The 8,768-nt window shown below is 40.6% G+C and overlaps 1 pseudogene; it reads right to left on the bottom strand.

The window, feature by feature from the left end:
• Window positions 1-5,806: 5,806 nt before the first annotated feature.
• On the bottom strand, window positions 5,807-8,478 carry LOC133767770 (heat shock protein HSP 90-alpha-like; annotated as a pseudogene).
• Window positions 8,479-8,768: the final 290 nt, after the last annotated feature.

Genomic DNA, 8,768 nt, shown 5'->3' with positions numbered 1-8,768 from the left:
AACTTCTGGGTTTTCATTCACCTCTGTCAAAGTGGGCATAGCTAATGCTTGTCACTGCAAGGGGGAAGACTTCACAGGGTGAAACAGTAGGAAAGAGATGAGGGGAGAATAAGACTCATACATTTTGATTGGCTATTAGTATAGGATGGCTGTGCACTTCCACTTTATGCTGCTCTGTTTCTACAGACACCAACATGACCAGATGGACACCATCTGGAATGCTGATCTGTCTTCTTCAAGCTACCCAATAAGAGAGAAGACATCAGTAAATTCACTCTGGGCCCAGTTGGTCCAGATGTTCCTACGCTGCTCCAGTAAGATATCCAATTTACTTTCAGAAAATGTCTTAAATCCATTAAAACACAGTAAGTTAAGCTTGAGGAGAACTCTGGTAACTAAGTCTTTAGTCATATCTCTTTTGTTTTCCTAACTTGACTTTTTCCTTCACTACCAGAGAGTTACCAAATATAAGTGTTTGGTCTGAGGTTAGACTTACCAGTCATAAAATAGTACAGGTAAAATCAGCATTAATCAATTAGTGTTTCTCTTCCTAGACCTGAAGATATCACCTCTGAATAATATAAAACCAACTAACCAGCCAACCAACACAGAGCCAGTCATAATATGAGGACTCTAACCCAACACTAGAGAGGCTCACTTTGAATTCCACCCTTGGAGAAGCTACTGGAAGTTCCAGGAAGACCAGATTAGAATGTCTTTGTCCACCTTATGGTTCAGTGATTTAAAAGCAGTTGTTAGATATAGACCAAGTATGAGATAACTTATATGATATGTCCCAGGATCCACTGAAGAGACTTGGAAAGAACATGTAAGGTGATCATGTGGTCCTACATTACCAAATTCTATCTAACTAGATTATTTAAAAAAAAAAAGATTACTTATATGAATGTCAGAGTTAGAGAGAGAGAGAGAGAGGGAGAGAGAGAGAGCTTCCATCTGTTGGTTCACACCCCAGATGGCTGCAATGGTCAGCACTGGGCCAGGTTGAAGCCAGAAACCAGGACCTCCATCCAGATCTCCAACACAAGTGGCAGGGGCCATCTTCTGCTGCTTTTCCCAGGCAATCATCAAGGAGTTGTACTGGAAATATAGCACCTGGGATGTGAATTGGCACCAATATGGGATGCTGGCACCACAGGCGGTGGCTTTACTGACTATGCCACACACTGGCTCCATTAACTAGATTTTTAAACAGAAGGAAATCATGGATGTAAAGGCCTTTGGAGTTACCTCTTCAGGACAGAGGATTATTTAATGGTGTAAATAATTAATTTAGAAAATTTAACTCTTTTTAACCTCAAAGGGGTCACAGCAGCATTCTTATTTATTTTAGTAAAATTCAAGTCCTAAAGTAAGTATTATCAATGTATAAATTTGCTCAGGAGCAGGCACCATGAAACAAGTGATTTAAAACTCTATAATAAAAAATATCAAAAATACTACTAAGTAATTATACAATGTAGAATCATATATCATGAGCACATGTACTCATGAAAAAAGTTTTCAAACTTAATTAAACCATTAAGTTGAATAAGTATGACTTGTAATCATAAAATAACTTTTGGTCTCCCATTTCCCCTACTATTTTGGGGATGATTAATTGATTTAGGTTATTTTGAGGAATAATCTTGCTAATTTAATAAATATGATGCTTTGGATAAGATATATACATTTTTCTTTGAGTAACATTTCTCTCACCTCCATTCTACTGCTAGCTTCAACTATCAGATATCCTCCTGACTTAAGCATCCACTCTTATTTATGCAAAACTCCTGCAAATTCTAGGAGACATCTATTTCCAGTTTAACACATTACTTTTTAAAAAATATTTATTTATGTACTTGAGAGACATAGTTACAGACAGAGAGAGGGAGAGACAGAGAGAGGTCTTCCATCTGCTGGTTCACTCCCCAAATGGCTGCAACTGCTGGAGCTGGGCCCACCTGAAGCCAGGAGCCTGGAGCTTCCTCCAGGTTTCCCATGTGGATCAGGGGCCCAAGGACTTGGTCCATCTTCTACCATTTTTCCTAGCCAACAGCAGAGAGCTGGATCAGATGTGGAGCAACTGGGACTCGAACCAGCACCCATATGGGATGCTGGCTCTGCAAATGGATGCTTAACCTACTACACCTTTGTACCCGGCCCAGTAAATTACTTTTAACTATTTATTCAGAATCAGGAGTTTGATTACTTTTGGAGATTTTTTTTTTCATTTGTTTCTAGAGTTTTTACAAGGATGGGTGCAGTTCTGTGTTTTGATAAATGCAGAGTCTTGGCAGTAACTAACTCATTTTCTGTCCGTATAGTGTTTTTTTTTTTGACAGGCAGATTTAGACAGTGAGAGAGAGAGAGACAGAAAGGTCAGGTCTTCCTTCCATTTGTTCAACCCCAAATGGCCACTACGGCCAGCACTGCGCCGATCTGAAGCCAGGAGCCAGGTGCTTCTCCTAGTCTCCCACGTGGGTGCAGGGCCCAAGCACTTTCCGGCCCACTGCCTTCCCGGGCCACAGCAGAGAGCTGGACTGGAAGAGGAGCAACTGGGACAGAATCCAGTGCCCCGACCTGGACTAGAACCTGGGATGCCAGCGCCGCAGGCAGAGGATTAGCCAAGTGAGACATGGCGCCGGCTGTCCACATAGTTTTAACATTTCCAGAACGGCACATAAATCAAAGCCTAACCTTTAAGTCTGGCTTTTTTACTCTTAGCAAAATTCCTATGAGATTCATCCATGTTGTAATATGTGTCATTAAGTCACTTGTTTTTATTTCTTTAATAGTATGATTCCATTGTATGGCTGTTCCATGCTTATCTACCCATTCATCAGGTGAGGGGCATTTGAGTTTCTTTTTAAAGATTTATTTATTTATTTTGAAAGAGTTATAGAGAGAGGTGGTGGAGAGAAAGAGAGGATCTTCTGTCTGCTGGTTTACTCCCCAGATTACTGCAACCAATGGGCCAGGCTGATGCCAGGAGCCAGGAGCTTTTTCTGGGTTTCCCATGTGGGTGGGCAGAGGCCTAAATACTTGGGCCATTTTCCACAGGTTTTTTCCCCCAGGCCATTAGCAGGGAGCTGATCAGAAGTAGAGCAGTATGGGGCTGGCGCTGTGGCACAGCAGGCTAAAGCCCTGACCAGGAGATTCCTTTGGGTCTCCCAGTTGGGTGCAGAAGCCATGCATTTGCACGATCTTTTACTGCTTTTCCAGGCCATCAGTACAGGTAGCTGAATCAGAAGTGGAGTAGACAGGATTCAAACCTGTACCCATATGGAATACTGGCAACTGCAGGTGAAGGCTTACCCTACTATGCCACAGCACCAGCCCCATCTACTTTTCTTTTTAAGATTTATTTACTTGAAAGGCAGAGTTACAGAGAGAGGGGGAGAGAGAAAGAGACCTTCCATCTAGTGGTTCACTCCTCAAATGGCCACAATGGCCAGGGCTGGGCCAGGCTGGAGCCAAGAGCCAGGAGCTTCTTCTGGGTCTCACAGTTGGGTGCAGAGGCCCAGACACTTAGACCATCTTCTGCTATTTTCCCAGGTGCATTAGCAGGGAGCTGGATCAGAAGTGGAGCAGCTGGGACTTGAACTGGCACCCATATGAGATGGCAGCATTGCAGGCAGTGGTTTAACTTGTTATGCCACAATGCCAGCTCCAAAAAATCTACATTTTAAAAACAATTTTTTAATGTATATTACATATTATTATCTATAATCACCTTGCTGTGTAGTAGTTCTCCTGATCTTATTCATCCTGTCAAACTAAAACCTTACACCCTTTGACCAACATCTCCCCTTTTTCTGAGACCACTGTTGCCTCAGCCTCTGGTAATCACTGTTCTACTCCCACTACTGTGGACTGAACTCTTTGAGATTCTACACAGAAGTGAGATCATGTAGTATTTGTCTGTGTTTGACTTATTTTGCTTAGCATAATGTCTTTTAGACACAATCATGTTCCTAGAAGTGACAGAATTGATTTCTTTTTAAAGCCTAAATAGTATTCCATTGTGCATATCAGAGATGTGGAATGTCCAGCCTATGGGCCATATAAAGTCTGTGAAATCATTTGGTCTGACCCTTCCAAGGTAAATGCAGGTAGAACTTGAAGTTTAATAAATCTATAGCAGGCTAATTTTAAGATGACAATTTTGTGTGGCTAATGAATAAAGTTGTAAATTTCCAAATGGCCCTTGGCAGAAAGAAGTTTCCCCTCCCCCATTTTATATATATATATATATATATATATATATACCCCATTTCCTTTACCCATCCATCTGCTGAGAGACATTATGTTGTTTTGATATCTTGGTTACTGTGAACAATGTTGCAGTGAACATGAACATGCAGACATCTCTCTGACATTGATTTCAGATCCTATGGTTAGTACCTGGAAGTGGAATTGCTCAATCCTGTGGTAACTGTAGTATTAGTTTTTTTTTTTTAATCTTCATACTGTTTTTAAATTTTTAATTTAAACAAATTTCATGTATTTCACATATACAGATTTAAGAATACAGTGTTACTTCCCACCCTAATCTCACTTTCCTCCTTCCTCTCTTATTTCCTCTCTTAATTTTCTTAAAGATCTTAATGATCTACTTGTTTGCTTTATACTCATGAGAGTAACCCTACACTAAGAGTTCAACAAATAGTAAGAAGGAAAAAACACTGTCAACAGTAGAGACAGGGCTGTAAATAATCATCAAATTCTCACGATGTCAATTTCACTCCTATACATTACATTTTTGGTACTCTTTTCTAGTTTTTGAATATTCTTTTCCCACATTCTTGAGTTCATTGATTCCTTCCTCATTTGTGACTAGTCTACTAATAAGCCCAGCCATTTGAAGAAATGCATTCTTCATTTCTGCTAGTGGTTTTCTTTCAACACATCTGTATTTGTTACATTTTAAAGCAAAATGACTTGAGCACTATAATTCCATTCACAACCTCACTGACTTACTTTATGAATGGGCTACAACATAAATGTAGGCTTATGTTTTTTTTTTCCCCTTAAACAATACTTTTCTTTGGAAAATAAGCCTGTGGAAAGTTCTTCCTATCAAGCTGTTTCAGTTTATTTCAAGAGGGTGAGTACATGTAGGATTTGTAACTACCAAGTTTAAAAAGTAGATCCTATGAGATGAAATTCAAGCCATAATTTTTTTCTTTTAAGCACCAAAATATAGCACAAAATACTTCAATGATGAGAGATCTGGTCTACTAAGGAATCTAGCTCGATATCTAAGCACTTTAGACCACAAAGTTAACAATGGGTTACATACATCTTATATCAAATGTCAGCCTGACCTGTTAAAATAAGCCAATGTGAAACAAGGAAAACGCTATTAGCTCTGCTTGTACCTAAAGTATCACAGTATTATTTAAAGCACCTGGCTCCTGGCTTAGGATCAGTGCAGTGTGCCGGCCACAGCGCGCCAGCTGCAGTGGCCATTTGGGGGTGAACCAACGGAAAAGGAAGACCTTTCTCTCTGTCTCTCTCTCTCTCACTGTCCACTCTGGCTGTCAAAAAAAAAAAAAAAAATAGAAGTAGAATGAAATCTTATCTTCTCCTTATTGAGCTACTGTCATGCTATAGAGATTTTTTAAAATGTTAAAAAAATTCTTGAAATTATCAGAGGGAATGAATATAAAGTATTGAACATATGTACACATCATCTGTCAGGCACAGCTTGGTCTGCTTCTTCAATGCATGGTGTGTCATCACTGCCTTTGAAGGGCAGCATTCACTAGGTACTGCAGCATGAGTGTCATCAGCAGTTGGGTCATTCTTCAACGACACCCAGAGCAACTTGAATCATCCTGAGGATCCTGTTAGCATGTGTATCAGTACCACCCAGACTGAAGCCAGCAGAAAGGAGTGCAGCTTCATAAAGCAAGATAACCAGGTCCTTCAAGACTTTTGAGGTCTCAATAACAGAATGGGCGGGGTTTACCTCCACGTGTTTCCTTGCTGCTGTGTAACCCGTTGTTGAGTTGTCTCTTAGGGCTTGAACTTTCATGACTCTTCCAGTATTTGCTCCCCAACTGTGTGTGTTTGTGACAGCACAGGGATGTCATCAATCAGTTTGACACAATCACCTTTTCAATATTTTTCTCCATTATCTTTCATGATTTTATAGAGGTTTTCAAACTGTTTTCCTCTTCCTGTTTTTTCTCCCATCTTTTGGAAATTCCAAGCTCTCCCTAGTGACTGATGCTTCTTCTCCTCAAATTCCTGTAGATTTTGGACAAAGTGCTCATCTTATAGATCACTTCTAAGCTATGTTTCCAAAATGTTCCACAAAGGCTCAGTCAGTTACATGATCTTTGGTCTCAGCTGTGATATAACAGATATATTTCTTGTTTTATCTGGGACAACGGCCCTTGAGAGAAACCATCTCATCACCAGAAACAGATGTATAATAGCTTGACATCTCAGAAAGTTGCTTTCAGTTATGAGAATCTTCATGCATGCTAACATTTATATCTTTATATCCTTATAAAATGTTTTGTACTTCTGTTTATCTTCTGCCAGCTCAGTGAAGAGTTCTAAACATTTTTTGACCAAATTCTTTAACTTTCAGAATTTTCTTTATTGAAATGTCTCATGGGAAATATTTAGAGGGAAATTCTCAGAGTCAACACCTCTCCAATGAGATTCAGATATTCAGGGATTATCTCCTCAGTTACTATAATGAAACCTGTGCATATACATATAACTTAATATTCTTTTTCTTTGTTTTCAAATAGGTCCAAAGGAGCACATCTTGGGGAAAAAGTAGAGCTCTGAATTCTAGTTGTCCTTCAACTGAAAAAATGCTTTGCTGCCAAGTGACCATCCCAACCATTAGTCCAGCTCTTATAGAATCCTGCATGCTCTTTATTAGTAATATCAAGAATTTCTGGTCCAAATAGGCTTTGTTCTGTTGAATTCTTCTTGGTCAATGCACTTTTTCTTGTCACTATCCTTTTCTTCTCCTCCTCCTCTTCCTTCTTTAGAACCAATATTCAGGCTTATCATCAGATTCCTTTTCTTCTTCCTCTTTTTAAAAAAGATTAATTTATTTGAAAGGCAAAGATACAGAGAGAAGAGGAGAGACTGATTTTTGACTCACTGGCTCACTCTCCAAATGGTGGCATCAGCAGGCCCTGGGCCAGGCTGAAGCCAGGAGCCAGGTACTTCATTTAGGTCTACCACATGGGTACAGGGACCCAAGGACTTGGGCCGGCTCCTGATGCTTTCCTCCCAGGAACATTAGCAAGGAGCTGCATCAGAAGTGGAGCATTCTGGACTCAAATCAGTCACAATATCATAAACTGGTGCTGCATACAGCAGTTTAACTCACTGTATCACAACACTGGCCCCTTTTCATCCTATTTATCTTTTTCTTCATCCACATCGCTGATTTCTTTATCACATTCCTTGTCCACCAAAAGGGTGACGGGATTGCCAATAAGCATCGAATCTCCTTTATCTTTGTTTTCTCCAAGTACTCAGTGTGTTCTTTCAGATGCAAGATAATCTTTGTCCTGCACCCCCTAGGTTCACATGTGTTACTCCTTATGGTGAATCAACTCCTTGAAGAGGACTACAAGGCATATTGCTTCTCATTGTTTTCTGGAAATCACAGTCACCTTCTCACCTTCTATGCAGAATAAAAACAAACATCAAACTGGCCAATCATAGAAATATCTGCGCCAGCCTGAAAAGTTCCCATGAAGTTTTGGTCTCAGACTTGGTGATGGCACCAAGGTTATATATTAAGTCAGACATAATCATTGTAATTTCAGCATTCATAATCGTCAGGGTTTGATCTTGTTTGTTCAGAATGAGATTAATGTGGAGCTCTTTCCCTGAGTCTAGTTTTCTGGGATCAGTAAAGCTTTCATATTTTATTTTGTCTATAGCATCTGGTGACTTAAAATCAATTCTTGAGCTGCTTTTGTGGTGTAAAAGGTTAAGCCACAACCTGCAGTGCTGGCATCCCATATGGGCTCTGGTTTGGGTCCTGGCTGCTCTATTTCTGATCCAGCTCCCTGCTAATGAGCCTGGAAATGAAGCAAAAGGTGGTCCGAGTCCTTGAGGCCCTGCTACCTATATGGGCAACCCGAAAGAGGCTCCTGTCTTTTGGCTTCAGCCTGGCTCAGCCCCAGTCTTTGAGGCCATTTGGGGAGTGAATCAGCACATGGAAGAAGGAAGATTCTCATTCTCATCTTTCTTTCTCTCTTTCTCTCTCTCTTTCTCTCCCCACCCCGTTCTTTCTCTATGTAGCTCAGCCTTTCAGATAAATAAATAAATCTTAAAAAATAATCAGTTCCTGCAGGAAGATCTCTTTGTTAAAGAAGAAGATATTGATGATGAGTGACATCAAATGGGTATTTCTGCATAAAAGGCAAACATCTGCACCTCTTCCTCCTCCATCAGCTCATCTTTGGTCTGAGTCATCTTGTGCATCTTGGTTAGAGGACTGCATAGCCTCCATGAAGTAGCAGCACTGAGATGTTGAAGCAACTCTCCATGTTTTTGATCTCTGGCACTTAAAATTTTTTTCTTAGAATTTTCATTTCTCGGCTGGCGCCGTGGCTCACTTGACTAATCCTCTGCCTGTGGTGCTGGCACTCCAGGTTCTAGTCCTGGTTGGGGCGCCGGATTCTGTCCCGGTTGCTACTCTTCCAGTCCAGCTCTCTGCTGTGGCCTGGGAAGGCAGTGGAGGATGGTCCAGGTGCTTGGGCCCTGTACCCGCA

Source organism: Lepus europaeus, chromosome 10 (assembly GCF_033115175.1).
Source record: "Lepus europaeus isolate LE1 chromosome 10, mLepTim1.pri, whole genome shotgun sequence".
NCBI classification, from domain to species: domain Eukaryota; kingdom Metazoa; phylum Chordata; class Mammalia; order Lagomorpha; family Leporidae; genus Lepus; species Lepus europaeus.
Note: the sequence above shows the minus strand (reverse complement) of the source record. Positions and strands in the feature narration are given on the sequence as shown.